Below are 19,146 nucleotides of genomic sequence, written 5' to 3'. Positions count from 1 at the left end.
ATTATCAGCAAAATAAATAAAATGAATAAATAAATAATAAAATATTAAGAGTTTCCTATTTTCCTCACTAGAGACATTTCTTTGATACACCAATAACCAATTACTTTTAATAGTGTTCTATATTCTGGAAAGCATTCTCACATTTCTGAGAAAAATGAAAGAAGATTTGAACAAATGAAGAGATATACAGTATTCATGGACTAGACAATTCAATTTTATCAAGATTTCAATTCTTCTCTAGTTGATTCAGATACTCACAGTAATTTTAACTATAATCCCAGGGACTTTCTTTAGAAAGAGAAATTGACAAGATTTCTAAAATATATATGGATATGCCAAGGACACTGAAATTGTAAAATATCTTGAATAAGAAAAATAAGAATGTATGCCCTTTGAGTTCGTGGCTTACTATCTAGAATAATCAAAACAGTACTCTACTTTTTGGCATAAGTATCAGAGAACAGAGCAACAGAGAACAATAAATAAGAAACAGATCTACTCTTATAAGAGCATTGGATTTATACAAAAATAAAAAAGCCATGTGATTTGTATAATAATGATTTTCCAACGGTGAGAGAATAATTGAATATCCATACAGAAAAAAATGACCTCCATTCATACCTTACACGCTCTGAATTGATTAGTTCAAATATATAAATATATTTATATTCCTAAATATGAAAGACAAAACCACAAATCTTAAAGAAAAACAGAAGAGAAACTCTATGACTTGAGGGCAAGAAAAGGTTTCTTGGTCACAGAAAGTTATAACTATAAAAGGAAAAGTGATTAGACTTTAAAAAATTTAAAATTCTGCTCAAGAGAAATCTTTAAGAAATACATAGACAATTATAGCCTAAAAGAAAATATTCATAAAATATATATCTGACAAAAGACTCATATAGAAGATTACACTTGTCTCCTACAAGTAGATAATAAAAGAAAAAAAAACACAGATACTTTAAAATAGAAGATATATTAACACAAGTGCCCATTACACAGATGGAAATTGCTTGGATGATTTATCATATGAACATGTAAATTAAAACCACAATGAGATACCCACACCTACCAGAAGGGCTAAAAATAAAATAGACTGACCAGTCAATGTTGGGGGAATTTGGAGTAATCAGAACTCTCGTAAATATTGGTGAAAATTTAAAATGATACCATCACTTGAGAAATATTTTAGAAATTTCCTATAAACTAAATTTATTCACTTGCTCCATTATCTAGTAATGTCATTTCTAGATATATATTTAAAAGAGACAAAAAATCTGTTCACAAAAATCTGTAGTAGAATAGTCATATTATTTAAATAGTTAAAAACCGCAAACAACCTCAGAATCCATCAATGAAAAGGATTTATATATTAAAATAACATGTAGTGCCAATACCTTCTCATACAGCTTTCCTTTTTCCATGATTTCCTGACTATTTTTGCATATTTTTCCCTATAAACTTCATTATCAACTTTTTATTGGGATTACATTACATTACGCTGCATTATCAACTTTTTTATTGGAATTACATTACACTTATAACTGAATTTGTGAAAGCTGACACCTTTATGATGCTGAGTCCTTCTAAGCAAAAATAAAAATTCTTTCCATGTTTTTCAATTCTGCTTTAGGGCCTATCAAGAGAAATGCACACATTTTTGAGGTTTCAGAAAATGAGGTGTAATTGGCATTAGCACTCACTTTACTGATGAAAAATCTAATTTCTGGTTTTTTTTTACTTAATCTTACTTTTGAAGCGACAGCAGCACCGTAATCATTGTTTCAGGCAAAACTTATCTGGATGCAAGTAGAGTGGATGAAATATGTGTAATGGGATATTTGCATAGTCTCAAAATATCTCCCCATAATATATTATTAATTACAAAGGGAAAGCAGAAACTTTAAAGTGAAGAAACCAACTTAACCAAATAAAGTTAACCTTACCAACAAAGGGAAAATTAGGCATTATGTGACTGGTGCTATAATGCATTGAGAAGGATCCATGCAACATTAATTTTGTGTATTCCTGCCAAAAATGCATAATGCAATCATGAGGAAACACCAGGGAAGCTAAATGAAGGACATTCAACAAAACAACAGGCCTGTTCTCTTTTTAAAAAGTCAAAGATATGAAAGACAACGAAGATTGAGGAGCTGTTCCAGATTCAAGGGCGTTAATTGGCCATTTGCCACATGTGGGTTGAATTCTGGACCAGAAAAAAAATTATTTTTCCATACTTGTTATAATGGCTATTAGTGGAATAATTAGCACAATTTAGATGAGGAATGCAGATTAGATAATACTATTTTTATTAATGTTAATTTTTTGATTTTTATCATTGTACCGGGTTAAGTAACAAAATTGTTCCTATTTTTAGGAAACTCTCATTGAAATATTTAAAGATAAAAGCACATCACAAAAGCAACGTACATTTAAAATGTTGCATAACAACTGAGGAGTCTAAGTGAAGGGAGGGATACATAAAAAGTGTTCTTGTGAATCTTCTATAAATCTGAAATTAATTCAAAATTAAAATATTTTAAACATATATTTAAAAACTATATATGTTATATTAATATATAATATATATAATAAATAATCTATATTATATATAGATTGTATTCAGTTACCTTTAGATACTAATCTGGTAAATACTAAAATTAAAGAATTGCTAAATGGAGATTTTAAAAGATATATTCTATGGGCTCTAAAATATTCCTGGCCACAAACTGAAGGCGTCACAGATTGTACATACCTTCATTTATTGATTTATTTTTTAATATCTCACCTATGTCATCAGCCCTCTGGGAACACTAGAATAATTAAATTCTCACCAGTTAAATGTGTAGAATAATTAAAGCTGTCAGAATCTCCAACATGCACAAATCCTGAGGCTATTCATGTAAACAAAGCCAGGCAACATAGATGGTGTCACTTTAAGGTCACTTTTAACATTTTTGAGTTAAAGAAGAATGACATATGAAACAGTATAAGACATCTAATACAGAACTTATGAAACCTTGGCAGGAATTTTACGTTTAGAATAGAACTATAACAAGTAATAGGTTAACAGGTTAATAACTACTGGATTTTTTCCTGAATGTCATTCTCTAATAACTAGGCTTTACCATCCCACTCTTTTTGCATAAAAAAGAACAAATATTTAGTGGTAGAAAAAGGTATGAGCAGTAAGAAACAAACTTAATGTTCATTCTTTCCAAATGGTGAGGCTCTTCGAAATAAAGATGCAGGGTCTGAAACACTGTGAAAAGCTGTTTAAGTAATTATTATGATTTCTATGTAAAGAGCAAAGGCAAAGCTAGTACTGTCACCTTTTTGTATAAAATTTCTATGCTAAGGAAACTCCTAATCTATATGGCATTGCAAGTTCACGCTTTGAGTTCTTTCTCTGCTTCAAATACATAGCAATAATGAATAGAATAAAAATGTACAGTCAAAAAATAAAAATGTATATGAACAAGAAACGGAACAGAAGCAAGCAAACAAAATAAATGAAACTAGATCTGCAGGCTTGTTCTGGGAATCGAAGCAAGGAAAGGTGGCCTGGGGTTTCATCTTCTGAAGGGCTATGAGAACCTAAATCAGCCAATATGACATGTAGAACTGGAGCCAGAGGCACTGCCTGAATTAGAGACTTATTAATCCCTCTGCCCTCAAAAGGAGGCGGAAAAGTTCTCCTCCTGATTCCTACCTGGAACCAGGGCTTCTGTGAATCCGCTTGTCTGGGAATGTAGGAGGAAGTTGACTAGAGGCTTCATCAATACCAGCCAGCTGACTTAGCTCCTGAGCCCACAATATTGCCACACTTAATAGAACAACTGCAAATATGGCCCAGGGTTGGGGACCCAGGGGAGTCCTAAGGAGGAAAGAAAGAAAGAAACAAACAAAAATTACAAAGGCAGAGAGAGAAAATTCACTCCACTTAAGGAAGCAAACCAAAATTCCAAAATCTATGAGGAAACCTTTGAAAATTAGCCAACAAAATGAACAATTAAGAGACAAATTCACTAAAAGAAGAGTTAAGCAATCTAAAAATGACTGTGAAACCTACGTGCTCAAGATTTTCAAAATGTAAGTGAAAATAGCATTTATAAAAAAGGAAAAGAAATTATTTTTAAAAGACAAGAGAAATGAAGCAAGGAAAGTGGATATGAAAAATAATGAATTAGAATTCAACGGGTATAAAGTTTCAGTTATACAAGATGAATAAGTTTATACATCTGCTGTACAACACTGTGCCTGTAATTAACAATACTGTATTTTATACTTAAAGATTTGTTAAAAGGGCAGATCTCCTGTCAAGTGTTCTTACCAAAATTAAAAAAAAAAGAAAAATTAATGAATTGCAAATAATTGAAAAATGTTCATAAAGTGAGTTAAATGACCTAGATAGAGACAATAAACTCTACGATGTACACAAAGAGAAGCAGGGAACTGGAGAATAATTCCAGAAATTCACCCAGAACACAGCAGAGAGAGAAGGGGATTTTTAAATGCATATACGTAAGGGGATCTCTTTGTTCCAATATGGATTCAGTTGATCCCTGAATTACTTATCAATGGTCATCCTTCTTCAGAGCAAACAGGAAAAGATTTTAAACAGGCTAAGTGTCCTTTAATATATTTTTGATAAGGAGTGACTCTCATTAATTAATTTTTATTTTGTAAGAAGAAGAAAGCATTGTTACATGTTGGTAAACAAAAGGTGATTTAGGACCTGTCAATATATTCTTGAAGACAGAATGTTTAAGTGAAAATCCCTTTGTTTGTATGGTAATAGAATGATTATTTTCTTTTGGGTGTGGTTGTGAAGTATCAGGTTTTGCCTTTCTGCATCAGTTCACCTTTGAAATAACTTCTTTACAACTTAACACAAATTCCTGTGTATTAAACTGGGGCTAAGAAATATTTGGGGTCTGACATTTAAGTCTCCATTCTCTCAAATTAAAGCTTTTCAGAATAAAGAAAAATTTATTTGGCAACACAAGATTATATAAACTCAACATCTGGATAATTGAAATTATTTTCCTTTTTATCCAAAAGATTTGATGCCACGTGGGCACAATCACCATGTCTTCTATAAGGATACAAGCATCTCTAACAATGGGTGAAACCATGTTTGATAGAATAATATCATGATTAGGACAATAAAAATGGAGCATAGCTAAGTGGATACTTTAAAATGTCTATAATACAGGGAGTAGAAACTGACAATATATTTAGGTGTCATTTTGACCTTAAAAAACACGTTGAAGCAATTCAGAAATGAATTAGCTTAAACTTGAACAAAGCAGGGCTTGTCGATGAAAAATGACTGGTGAAATGTATTACAGGTTATGGAGTATTATTAAAATGTCTGATACATAATAGATGTTCAATAAACATTTGCTGAATTAAATCAGGGCTAACTGTAACAGAATACCTTGTATAATAGACTATAATAGATATAGAGTTTCACGAACACAGGATTCAAATACAGTTGTATCTCATTTACTTTTCTAAGTAAACACTTAAGCACCACTGACCCTGAAAAATAGTTATACTAATATCACCTCCACCAGTTCCTGTGTGTCCAAAAATTGTTTTCTTAGTCTCAAGAGCTCAGTTCTTCCATGTTCTAGGAAGACAGCAAAATGAAGAACCTAATTTCTTCATGGTGCATTTGCTTTGGTGCTGTTACATACATTGAAAACTGTTCTTGTGCATTCCGATGGATTGATATCCATGGCTTCTGTGATTAATTTTCTCCCTAAGATCAGTGTAATAGTCCTACAGACTTGAACCCCAAGTTTATGCTCTAGGAATCTCCAACCTAGACTCTCCTTCCTCCTTATGGTAGGATTGTTTCCCTTTAAGACTCTCCATGCCTTTTCCTTAATGTGCAGCCACCAAACTTTGACTCCTTGGAGCAGCTTCTCTTCTAGAAAAAAAAATGAGTGTTGCCACCAAAGGCATCCATTAAAAGGTCTACTAATTCTCAGTATTAGGTTTCACAAAAAATGTTTTAGTCTTGTTAAATATATAGTCTGTGATTAAGAAAAAAATGTACTTTTCTATTTTATTAACATAAAACCTAATTTGTTTTTAAGAAAATGTCACCAATTTTTACAGTGATAAGATAATTATGCTAACATTTTCCCCTCTTTAATTCATTGTACATTAACTAAATGATGCAATTAGCCACCTGGGCAGGGATTGTAAGGAAACTGGAGCACCCTAATATTCGAAATTGCAAATATGGACAACTGAAATGATAATTAATGAAAAAACAAATACAACCTCCATTTCATTTGATCTTTATCAACAAAATCAACTGGAAGACTAAGGTAACAATATGAATATATCAAGTTAAAAAAAAATCAGTGTAAAACTTTAGCTATCTCTATACCATACGGGTCTTACATAGGTTAACTGAAGAAATTTCCTTTTATTTCCACATACTTTTAATAGAATTGATCTCATCTATGTCAAAATATAGAAACATGGGTTCTATGTATCTGATGAACAGTCATTATACTACAATTCTATATTTCCAGGGTAGTATGAGTGTATATTAGGGTATACAGAACACTTAGGGATCCAATGGCAGGAGATACTTCTTAAGTAGAAGTTATTTTTATTTTTCAATAAGGATGTTTTTACTTTAACTTGTCTCTTCATATTCAGAAATGAAAGCACAATTTATTTTTCTTGTGTGCATGTCCAATTTATGTATTATGTAGTTTTTCCTGACCCAGGTGAACCATGAGTATGAAAAATGAAGAAAGGGTTTACAAATAAGGCAATATAGTAAAAGAGGTATTTATGTGATATTTAATAGTATCATATTTCCTCCCACTTAAAACTATATATCCTCAATGGTTTATATATTCTCTAAGAACTGAGTTAAAAATGCTCCTATAATTGAGGTGATATTCATTTTAAGGTTTTATTTGTAAAGAAACATTTTCTTTTCCTTCTTGTTATATAATCGTGGCACTCACATTTGAAGAATGTGAAGAGTCAGCTAGAAGACACAACTCTGTCATTACTTCATTACAGTCATCCAACCTTTCTTCTGTTCTTTTTTTTTTCTTCTTATAATTGCTTTTTGAAAAAAAATGGGAATATATGAAACGGTCTTAATGTTAATTTACACTTGACAAACATTGTAATTGGTACAATTTAAAATTATTTCATACTCATATTTAAAGTACAGGAATTATACATTAACTTACTATTGACAGGTAGCTCTTAATTCCGTAAATATTAGAAAACCCAGAAATAATCAAAAATAAATCCTAAAGCTATTAAATATGCTAAATCAATGTGGTGACAGCCCACAAGTTTGGTTTTTAATTTTTTTGGTCTGAATTACAAAAACAATTTTCTTTTACTCATTTTTCATTGAAATAAAATTAAATTATCTAACTAGTTTATTTAAATTGTGTGGTCATTGAGACAGATAGCCATTTCTTCATTTAGTTATCTACTAAGTTGATATGTAACCAAACAGATTTAATCAGTTTAGTTAAATAGCTAGACAAATCAGTCAAAACTTCAGTTATTTATCAAGTGTCAAGTAAATTTACAAATGAGTTATTTTATTTTGTAGAAAGTATTTTCTGTAAAGCTGTTTAATAGTCATATAAACAACCAGAGGAAAAACAAAATCCACTCAATAATAGTAAGAATGGAGTAAGATCCCACTAAAATAGAGGAATTAAAAAGAAAAAAAGATGTGACTATTGCCTTATAAGATTTTCAAGACACTGTACAGTCTTTTGTCTCTAAGGAAACTTTGGACAAAAACAACATAATTGTGACAAAATCACAAAAGTGATTTCTTTTTTTTCTTCAAGAAACTCCTAAACTTTTAACACTGTCCTATTAGATCATTTAAGAAAAAATCATGTGTGAAGTTAAGTGTGTATTTATATACATGGATAGTGTTGTTAAGATCTCCCAGGTATTTATTCACAAGTGCTCAGAAGAGATTGCTAACACAGTACTGCATAGTACAGCCATGTATATATATATATATATATATATTTAAGGCCTTGGACTTCCAACTGGAGAGAGAGAAAATAGCTTTAAACTAACATTCATCCACATCACAATAGTACATTCTAGGTAATCAAAAAGAGAGAATTCCACAATTGTGGTGGTTTTTAAACTATGTTTTTAAGAAATATAAAATGTTATTCTTTTTCTAATAAGTTTTAAAACATGTTATTTAAGTTGGCTTACAATACTTTCACAAGCATTTTAGAGCCAAAAATATTTATCTTACGATTTACAAATTACACTACAGTAATTTGTAAGGTAAGTTTATCTGCCTTTCAAATGTATAGAAATATCTTAAATACATTTATTTACATATTTTGACTTGAAAACTGTAAGAAAAATAAAGTATGAGTTTTAAGGCATATACTTATTTTTAGTTGTAGATGTTCAGAATGAAAGATAATTTTCCCTACAAATCTCTGGCAAACTCTAACATAATAATCATCAATACAAATAATTATTCTATCGGATTTTCAACCAGATCAGGTAAAATATGGTTCTTCCATATGTATTTTTGAGGAACTTGTTTTAAATCATTAAATGTATATACAGTTGAGTTTGTGTCTACTGGATGCCAGCTTAAGTACTCCGTTTAATCAATCATTTAATGCAGTTTTTTAAAAGCCAAAGGTTTACCCACAAATGACCAATGTGCAAAATCTGCTCAATTTTGAAAATTGGAGATTTTTGTCTCTAAGAATATAACGAAAATCATACTTTCAAGATTGAAATAGTAACAATGAAGTACAAATTATATATATTAAATCCTTAACAGTTTACTCATTACTGTTACAGAGGTGCTTTGTCATGGTGAAAAAATAAAGACGTTAAATGGCCCTTTAATTGAATAGGAAAGGAAATATGCATTTCTCATGAGTATGCCATGCCTTCAGCTGACTAAGACATTGAGTTTGGCTAACGGGGGCACTGGAGGTCAGAGAGTGCGGCAAGGAGATGCAGGGCTCTGATTTCCTCCGTTCCTCTATTTCCTCTCTTCCAGCTTTGTTTGGCAGGCCTGTGCTCCTCTACCAAAGCCAGAACAGCTGTCTGGAGGCCATTCCCAGGGCTGCAGTAAGTGCTGAGCTCTCCTAACAGCTTCTTCCTTTTTGCCCCTCAGGACTGATGACGAACGCTTTCTCTCTATTTATATAGTTGCTGGGTTCTTCACTCTCCCTGGTTAGTTCTTCAGTCCTGCCCCAACTTTGTACACACTCCCTTAATTGAACTTTCTTTGATTATGCTTTGTGTGTGCATCTGTTTCTTGCCTCTGGACAGTGACTCATAAACTGTAGAATGCCCAAATTAGATAAACTTAAAATGGCAAAATAAAATGACTAATATTGTGCTCTGTCCATAAAATGGTGTATTTTTAGAGTATACATGTAAGCTCAATTCATTTGATTGAGCTTGCTTTTCTTTTCCCAAAATACAGTTTTACAATCCATTCTGCACTAAATGTTTTTAAATGGTTTATTCAACTCCAAATTCAGAAGTATAAAGTTTTCTAAAGGCAAGCTAAAGTACATAACATTTTATTTACATACAATGGGATTAAATGTAAGGCAACTAGGTTTCATACACCCACTTTACCATTTACTCTCTATGTGACTTTGGCAAACCTTCATAAACTTTCTTCATCAAAGGATATTACTCTGTAAAATGGTGATAATAATATGTAACCTCATGGAGTACAGTGTGGATTAAGTAAGAAAGTTAATACAAATTACTTTATGTGTACCCAGTATCAGTGTGTTATTTATTTTACTTTATTTCCATTAGTCATGAAATCCAAGGTTATTTTATAAGCAAAAAATGTATACAACAATCAGATAACTATACATTATATTATAGCTATAAATGAATAATTAAAGAGAAATACTTTTGTAATATGGAGATTTTATGTCAAATTTGAAGGCAAATCTGGCTCCAGTATTAAAATTTTCTTTTAGAAAAAGATACTTCTCAAATCATGAAACAAACTGCTATTCATTTATTTATTTATTAGTGGGTCATAGAATTTAAATGGACAAGTCATTTTTTTAGTAAATGTTTGTGTCTCCTAATTAGTTCTGTGTTGAGGTAAATTTTCTCCACCTCCCTTTCTTTCTTTCTCTCATATCTATTTGTTTTTACATGTGTATGTATGTATGTGTATATATATAATTTTATTTACTTAATCTCTATAAATACATTTTTAAGTAATTGAGAAAAGTATCAAGACTTCTAAATGATATCTCTATATCCAAACTTCTCTATTCCCTATATTGAAGCATGCTAAGAGGTAGCCCTCCAATGATTCTTTCAGACAGGATTTGTTTTACTAGTAACAACAGTTTTACTTCTTATATTCCCTAATTCTTACACTAAATCCAATTCAAAAATGATCTGCTTACTTTCTGGAGGCATTTGGATTTTGACACATCCTTTAAATTATCATTGAATAATATCTGTACATAATATTTATAGTACTCTTAAACCAGCCATTGGGTCCATCTGAGGAAATCCAGAAATTAGATTATATTTTATCTCACTTCTAAACTAACCTAAAACTCAGAATCATACTCAACCTCATTTATGACACTAGAAATAAAACCATTGGTTTTTTGAGGAGTTTCAACTCAGAGAGAAAACAAATTGTTTCTATTTTTCTTAATCCCACTTTTTCACTATGTTTTGTTAAATCCCCCCACTCCTTTTCCCTTAACAATATAACTCATAGATCTGACAATTTTAGGGTCCTTTTCCAGGAAATTCCAACTTTTCAGTAAATTCCAATTGAAACTTCTGATTTCAAATGCAAATCAAGCTCTACACTTCCCTTGTCCAAAGGTAGAGCTATGACTTCTGTGCTGGGAGAGCAGGCATGATTGTTGTTTCTACTCTGATGTATATGTCTTGGGTCTCTGGATGTTCTACCTATAAATTTGTAAGGACTGGATGGGAATAGATCAGGCAGAGGGAGTGGCTAATACAAAGACCCAGAGGTAAGAGCCTACCTGATGGACACTGTAAACAGTTCAGGGGCAGTAGAGGCCCTTGAGGACATTTTGAATGCACTGGCATTTAATCTGAGACAGGAACCCATTGGAATTTTTGAGCAGAGAAATGAGGGCATCTGTTTTAAGTTATCAAAAGACACCGTAGCTTGTTTTTTTGAGAATAATCTACATGCTCAGGGGTGGAGGAGCTGCAGAGCTGGGTCCAATGGTGATGATACAGATGATCTGCTCCCAAGAGGCTGGAGGCTGATAGAAGGACTAACCTGAGAGAGGAGTCCTGGGAGAAAATCAGACCATTCATGTGGGTGGGAGCGCCAAGATTTTAGAGGTGTGAATTGTTGCAGATGTGACACAAATACTCACATGAATGCCCAATCAGGGAAAGTATTACCAAAAAAAAAAAAAAAAAAAAAAAGGGTAAGAAAGAAAAAAAAAGATATATTAACTATCCTAGACTGCAGTCTAATTGAAGACTTCAAAGCCTACATATTTGTGAGAACTAATGAGCTGGTGACTTATAATGGCTCACATATTAAAGTACACCTCATATTGAAATTAGCTAGATTATTTCATCATTAGACATGGTTACCAGCTAACGTTTCGGAAAATCAGATTATCAGTTAATAGGAATTACCTTTCTAGAATTACTTTCCTCTTTGCATTAATACTAACCCCGTCTCTTAAACTTTTTTTCCTATGATCTGTATCCTTGGGATATGCCAAGTGTTTTCCTGCTTTACCCAATTTAAGGCTGCTCTTCTCAGATCTGCGAATCTGGGTCATCTGGTCTCCCAGCAAGTACAATAAATAGTATAAAATTTGCCCCTTTAAGAAAACAATCCAACTTTCTTTCAATTAACTTGATCTCAGATTCACTTATTTTCTTAGCCTTACATCCACACAGTGCTTTCTGGTTTTTGAGTACAGGTTATTAATGAATTCAACATGTAGTATAGGGAAAAAGAAAGTACTGAATATGTTAGGGTGAATTAGGTTGAAACACAAATACAGTATGTAAAGGCACAACACCACAGACATTTATTTCTTGCTTACATAACTTGCTTACATAAAAGTTCAGGGGGGCAGCTCTTCTCTACGTGATCTTTCAGTGACCTAGACTTCACTTATATGAATCTTTGAGCACCTCATTACTGGATGCTTTCAAGAGGCAAAGTGGGAAGATAGCTTGGGCAGCCACTCTTCAATCTTAAACCCTTTGCCTGGGAGAAGCATGCATTACTTTTGCTCATAACCCCTTGAAAAGATAAGTCCCATAGCCACACCTAACTACATAGTGGTATAAGATGTGGAGGTCTTAGATGGGCATCTACTTCCTGGCTACTATTCTGCTTAATAGAAAAGGTGAAAATAAAATTTGGTGGACCAGCTAATAATAGCCCATCCTCTGGCCCTGAAAAATCTGTGTCCACTTTTATTCTCACACTTAGAACACTTTCCCTCCCTTCCTTAGAGTTACAACCAAAAGTCTATCCAGTTACTTCATACATATCAAAGCCCAGGATTTCTCAGTGATGCACAATCTTCTGAACCTCATACTGTTGCCACTTAATAACTAAAAATGAAAGTTATTTCCCACATTAGGCCTCCTGGCATGTTCACTAAGATAAACTCACAGAAGCAGGGGGCATAACTGGTATGCAGGTCTCCTAGTACCTACCGCATCCTGATTCAGTGCACAGGGACCCAGCAGGGACAGACATCAGGTCTGGGAGAGGGAGGAGGGACTTCTTAAGTTATGAGATTGGGGAAGCAGTAGACCTGCAGCCAGGGATTCAACAGCAAATACTTGTCTCTAGCCCAGTTTTGCCAGCTTATCATTCGTGGGAGGATGAGCATCATTGCACTTCCTGGAGTGACGGGAGCCTTTCTGTTACAGATGTTTGATCTACTTCCTCAGCATTCCTGTAACTGGGGAGCACAGCCCCTCTCATGGGGTGATTCTGGAGGCTGGAGTCCAAGCCTTGTGGTTGCAGTACATAGCACTTGGCTGACAGGTGAGCTAATTCACCACATTCGGGCCCTACCAGAATTGATGGTTTTAAGTGCTCTGCTGTAGCCAGTTTTCATGCTTTGCACGAGACCACTCTGCAACTGGTTATTCCTTACTTCTCGAGATCAGGGATTCATTATACTAAGCATCCCATGATTACCTGTAGGAAGCATGAGGAAACTTACAGAACAGGCATACAGAGGACAGTTAAGAGCTATTATATTTTAAGCCTTTGTTTTGGTTTTGAGCTTCTGACAGATGTCACTTAAACATTATATTTAATATGAGTAACATGATTCTGTAGGATATTTACACTCAAACCTATGGAAATCTTTTATAGGTAGAAACGCCACAATATTAAATCTTAAAGTAGCTTAAAGTAGCTTAATGCAAACGTAACTTTTCTAAAATAGTTGTTTTAGGATAAGACCAAAGAATTTTTTTGTTGTTGATATAAAATACAATGCCTATTCTTTTATACAATATAGGGCATTAAGTCAGTATGTACTTAAACTAACTTTATACTTTTTACACAATATTGAGTTATTCCTGACTTCGTGAAAAAATTTAAAAATTTATCTAAAGGTCTAATTATTGAATCCTCCGTTAAGGTTTCATCTTTTGTTTTTAGAATCACCTAATCATATACATATATGGTTTTGTGTCTTAATATTAGATAATATCTGATGTAGTTTGAGGGAACATACTTGATGGAGAAGGGAGACTGAGGAAGAATTATAATTTTGTTATGGTATTTAGGGTATGAACTACCTGTGAATTTCTTACCTGGGTCAGATCAGAGATAAGAATTTACCAGATGTAGAAGAAACTCATATTTTATAGATAATGGACTAGTGCCAGAGAAAGGAGAGTAAGGAGAAACGGCTACATATAATAAGAATACATGTACATGTGCAAGTTAGATAGTCTTACCAATAAAAACAGTCAAGTTACAAATTAATGTTTCCTGTTATATCTATAAAGGTATATGCTTAATGTAAATATGTCTTTAAATTTTTTTATGTATAATAAAATGGAGGGTTTTTTCAATTGACTGAGAAAAGGATGATTTTCCGTATTTTTACTAAGAAGATTAGACACTTTTTCTTCTTTATTTGGATGAATTCTACTTTATATTTTTAAAATACACAATTATTAGTAAAAATCTACTCTATCATCTACCTTAGGAAGTTTCAAAAATACAATTTAAAAAAGTTCAAAGGTAATGGAAGGCTTGGTCTCTTTGGCAACTTACTCTATTGGTTTGATCAAATTGTTAATTTGGTAGCAGAGATCTGAAAGCCTGAGCTATTTTAACATGGTTTGGAAAATATTGATTGGACTAAGTTTGGAGCAGACCAATAGATTTTTATTCTATTAGTTACTCTATCAGATAATATCTAGTATAATTCAATTGTATGGATCAGATTGTATTATATAATTACTAAGATTCCATTCAACTTTAAATTTGTGTTTAAGGTTATTTGTTTTTCTTTCCATTTGCTATATAGTAGTGATGGATTTTCTCAAATTTTACTGATTTTATTGATTAGATATATTTTCCCTTATCATATGAGATTCAACAATAAAAGCAAAATGATCAGGGGATTTGAGAAATAAACCCCTGGGCACCTGAGGGATGTGACACAAAATTGGAGTGCAATGTACTCTTGGCCTTTAATTTTTATGAGATTGCCTCTGTTCGAGGGTTAAGTCTCTAAGATCTGGCACTGAGGAAGATTGGTGAGTTATTAAATATAATAGATCTTACAAAGGAAGAAACACTTCAGCTTCAGCTGTAGAAATATTTTAGATATAAGTTAGTTCCTAGGAATTTAATGAACATGCATTCTCTGATTTTTCTGATTTGATACTAATAAACTAGTTAAATTTAGTTTTAATATTTTATTAAGGCGCATCATAAGCTACATCATAAGTGCATTTGTTAGAGATTTCTTGCCATTTTTGTTTGTTTGAATATTTAAAGGGCATCAACTGTGAAATTTCAGTTCCACCACTAATTAAGTTCTTACAGAAGACCTTGAATGATGCCACGCAGGGGACACCTTAGAGCTTATTTTCCTAGGTATCCTTAAGGTAGATTTGGACTCTGTTCAATTGTTGCTTTTAATTAATTCTGAATCCTTTACTGACCTTCACTAGAAATATCTTAAGCCTTCCCTAAATGTTTGCTGTGCTATCATTTAGATGTTTGAGTGTTTTAAGACATGCAAATAGAAATATCAAGTACAGAATTGATCACAATTGACCTGAGTCATGTTGCAGAGCTGCCAGTAAGACTGAGTATCCAAATTCTCCAATAATGCCCAGATTCAAGCCTGGAGGAAGTCTACTCTAGAACTGGTTAATCTAGGTTTTTTTTTTTTTTTTTTTCTAAAGGAATGTAATGAAAAGACAGAGAGGCCGAGAGGTTAGCTAAAACAGGCAAAAGGTTAGCTAAAATAGGCTCCTGTAATCCAAACTTGATACGGAGGAGGAATACTAACACGACTTTAATAAATGGGAAGATGTTTAGAAGTCAAAAGATTAAAGCTCGTATTTACATAAGTACATACTCATTCTGGGCACTGCAAAGGTAGAGGGGTTTGCTTTTGAACAGAGAAAAATTATAACAGACATAGGAGGGGAGTTTGGGTCCAGATGTAGCTAAGTTTGTATGCTTCCTGGAAGAAAGGGACATGGGTCACTCTGATTAGAGTGTCATGGGTAGAGCCTCCCAAGTTTTCAGCCACACATTCATTCATTTCAACACGTAAGGGGTGGCTCTTACATGTCAGGCACTAGTCTAGGTGCTGGACACTCAGTAGTGAATAAAACAGACAAGAATCCCTGCATTTGAGTGGCCTACATTTCAGTGTAAGAGACAGAGGGATGTTCTTGGAAAATAAGTATAATGATAATAAGCTAGATGGTGATAAGGGGCTACAAGGGAAAATAAGGCATGAAGGGGCTAGAGACAGTGGGATGGTGTGCGCATGTGTGCATACGCATGCAAGAAATCTGAAAGAGTGTAGTGAGGGCTTCAAAAGAGGAAACCATATGTGTAAGGAGGCGAGGGAGTCACACTGGTTTTCTGAAGGAGAAAGACCAAATATTGAAGTAAAAGCAACTGCATTTCCTAGGGACAGAAAGGAGGTCAGTGAAATTGGAGCAGAGGAAGCCAGGGGCAGAATTAATGAGATGAGGCCAGAGTGGTATTGGGGTGGGGCTATCCCACCCCAATGGGAGTGGGATGGGGAGATCCCATAACCTTGTAGACTTTTAGGTTGACTTTTGATGAGCTCTGAGAGAGCTCAGAAGTCATTGTAGGGTTTTGAGCTGAAGGGTTTTGTTTTAATGGTGTCCACCATGCCTGCCAGGTTGAGAGTAGATGTCAGGCTGGCAGAAGCAGAAGGAGGGGACTGAGTTATGGGGTTACTGCAAGAATCTGCATAGAAACAACAGTGATTCTCCCCAGAGTGGTAGCAGCAGAGATGGGGAGTAGTGGTCAGAGATCAGATACACTTGAAGGAAGAACTCAGTTGTGGAGTAAAAGAGAAACTGATAGGAGGATATCTGAGGGAGAGGCAGCTCTGCCGATGAAGATCAAAACTTCATTTCTTGTTTCTTATTGTAGTGGCATGGCATATTAAGTTTAGGCCATTTCATACATATTTTAAAGGGTATCTGAGAAAAAGGAATTCTGGCTGTTTGATTCACTTTGTTTGGTTCCCCTCTTCTAAGAAGCAGAGTGATAATATGCAGTGTTTTCAATAAATGCTTAACAGAAATATAATTTACTTTTGTTGGTTCTAGGCAGGATGATTGGTTGATGACAAATAAAAAAGATTGGTCTTGTCATTTTCAAAGCTGTATTTAACAGTATGACAATAATTCATAGCATAAATAACGACCATGGCGGCAGAGTTTGGATAATGAACAGCAAGCAAAACATGAATGAGGCGAGATCACGCTGATGTTGATTTACTCCTTTAAAGCTCCTAATTCTGCAAGTTGCCTTGATTTAAATATTATTCTCTAAGATCTATTTTTCATTTAAAAAGTGATCAAGGATATTTGCCCAGAGTATCAGGTCCTATGAAGCAGCTGAGTTAGAAGTTATTTGGAAAAAGTTATCTGAATTACTATAAAGTCAGATGCATTCAAATATTTAAAATACCCCAAAAATGCCGATGTTGCTTTTGTTTGTATGACTAAATTGTATCTGTTCTGTATTTTTCATATAATAAAACCTTTTCCTAAATGGAGATGGCTTACATAAATTGAACTTTTAAAGAACAAATTTTATTCTATTTCTGTTATGTTCTATGACCTAAGCTTATTCTTCTATCAAGCAAATCAAGTATAGGATCTGAAAAAATGAAATTTAGGATTATCTTAGAATTGCCAGTTTCTTCATTATATAACCTCTTCCACAAACTCTCAGGATTCTTTCAGGATAAAAAAATATATTTTCACATCATCATCACTACAGTTACCTCTGAAATGTATCTAATTGAAAAAATGATGATTCTAGGCCCAAGTCCAGGACAAGGGCAATTTCACAGCCCATATTTTTAAGAGTGCCCCGTTTCTCTCAGGCCATCTTGTAAAAGACAACAATTATAATTTTATATGTATAGAAGGAATTAGTAACTCCCACGAAATAGGAAACTTTGCAAAGGGACTGTAAATATGATCTATGCTATGTCAGTATGATCATAAAGAACCTAGTGGTCACTAGGTAGTAAGCAACTTAGGATTCTTTTATAGCTCCTGCAGGAAACCTTGGAGTTGCATTGTTATTAGATGGTCTAGTTGCCAAAATCCTTTAGGAAAAAAAAAAAAAGAAAGGGAAAAGAAAAATTATTAATCTATCTATCTATCTATATACATATATATGTATATATATGTTAAAAATGCATTAATAAAAGACATTTATAATTGTTCACTATATGCTAGACTCTGGGTCACAAATTTTTTATGCATATAATCCTCCTCCTTTATTGCATATAATTCTCAGAAATACTTGCACTTAATGCTCATGAAACCCCTTTTTGTTAGTATGCTCATTTCCCTTTATAGAAGAAGAAATTGAAGCTCTGGAGGTTAAATTACTTACCCAAGATTACAAGATTAGGAAACAGCGGAACCAGGATTTTCACCTCACGGTTGTAAATGTAGACTCTTGAGAAAGATTCTTTGTGTTAACGTTCTCTTTCCGCTTTTTGTGTTGGAAGGCAAGGAACTTAAAATCTCTGAGACCAGATTTCCTTATCTGTAACGGTAAATAAGTATATTGTATTTACCTCATAGGGTTGCTCTGAGGATCAAATAGGATAATGTATGTAAAACACTGAGCATATGCCTGACAATTAGAAAATGCCCACCAGAATTGTATCATTCTCATAAGTTTTTATTCCTCACCTTTCACTGGCCCTGCAGGATCTCTACGCCTCACTAACAATATTAATCAAGGTCATTAATAATGAACTCTGTTTCTCTTTAATGTATTAGTCCAAATGACATTCAATAGCCACCTTCCATATGTTTCTTGTCACTCTAAATCCCAAAGATTTTCTTCAACTCCAGAGGGCCGGTGATTACTGCTCTCTTAGTAGTTTAGAGAGCACCTGATTATCTCAGGCCTTAAACAGAGTCAAGTCTGGAAGGTCAGCTTGCAGACATCGTCTTTAACCATGCCCTTTTCATAGCTGTGACTTCTTCTTAAACACTTGTGTAATACTGTATTAAGGTGATCAACATCTTCCAGCTTTCTTGGTGCTTTCTCCATTTTAGAACAGAAACTCCTTTGTCCAGTAAGCCCCTCTGATACTGGGAAACCAGGAAAACTACATCATATAGTTTATATTATATAGTTTATATTTAATTAATATATTAATATTCCCAAGTAGTTGAAGGGCATGTGCTGGGAACTATCAAATTTATCATTGGAGAGTAATCTTCGACTCCTCTGAAATCTTGGAATAGTTTTTGAAACTACTGTTTTAGTCTGATTTCTCCAGAGAAACAGAACAAATAGGATATATAAAGGCACTTAAGAGG

General features: G+C 33.5%; 1 long non-coding RNA gene across 1 annotated transcript; it reads right to left on the bottom strand.

Moving 5' to 3' along the window:
- Positions 1-2,811: 2,811 nt before the first annotated feature.
- LOC307179716 lies at positions 2,812-18,349 on the bottom strand. The gene is made up of 3 exons (XR_013825524.1): positions 18,203-18,349; positions 7,008-7,110; positions 2,812-3,880 (listed from the first exon to the last, which is right to left on the bottom strand). It is a non-coding gene; the product is annotated as an uncharacterized lncRNA (long non-coding RNA).
- Positions 18,350-19,146: the final 797 nt, after the last annotated feature.

Source organism: Stenella coeruleoalba (assembly GCF_951394435.1).
Source record: "Stenella coeruleoalba genome assembly, chromosome: 21".
Taxonomy (NCBI): Eukaryota; Metazoa; Chordata; class Mammalia; order Artiodactyla; family Delphinidae; genus Stenella; species Stenella coeruleoalba.
The sequence above is the reverse complement of the archived record's forward strand: the minus strand, read 5'-3'. Positions and strand labels throughout refer to the sequence as shown.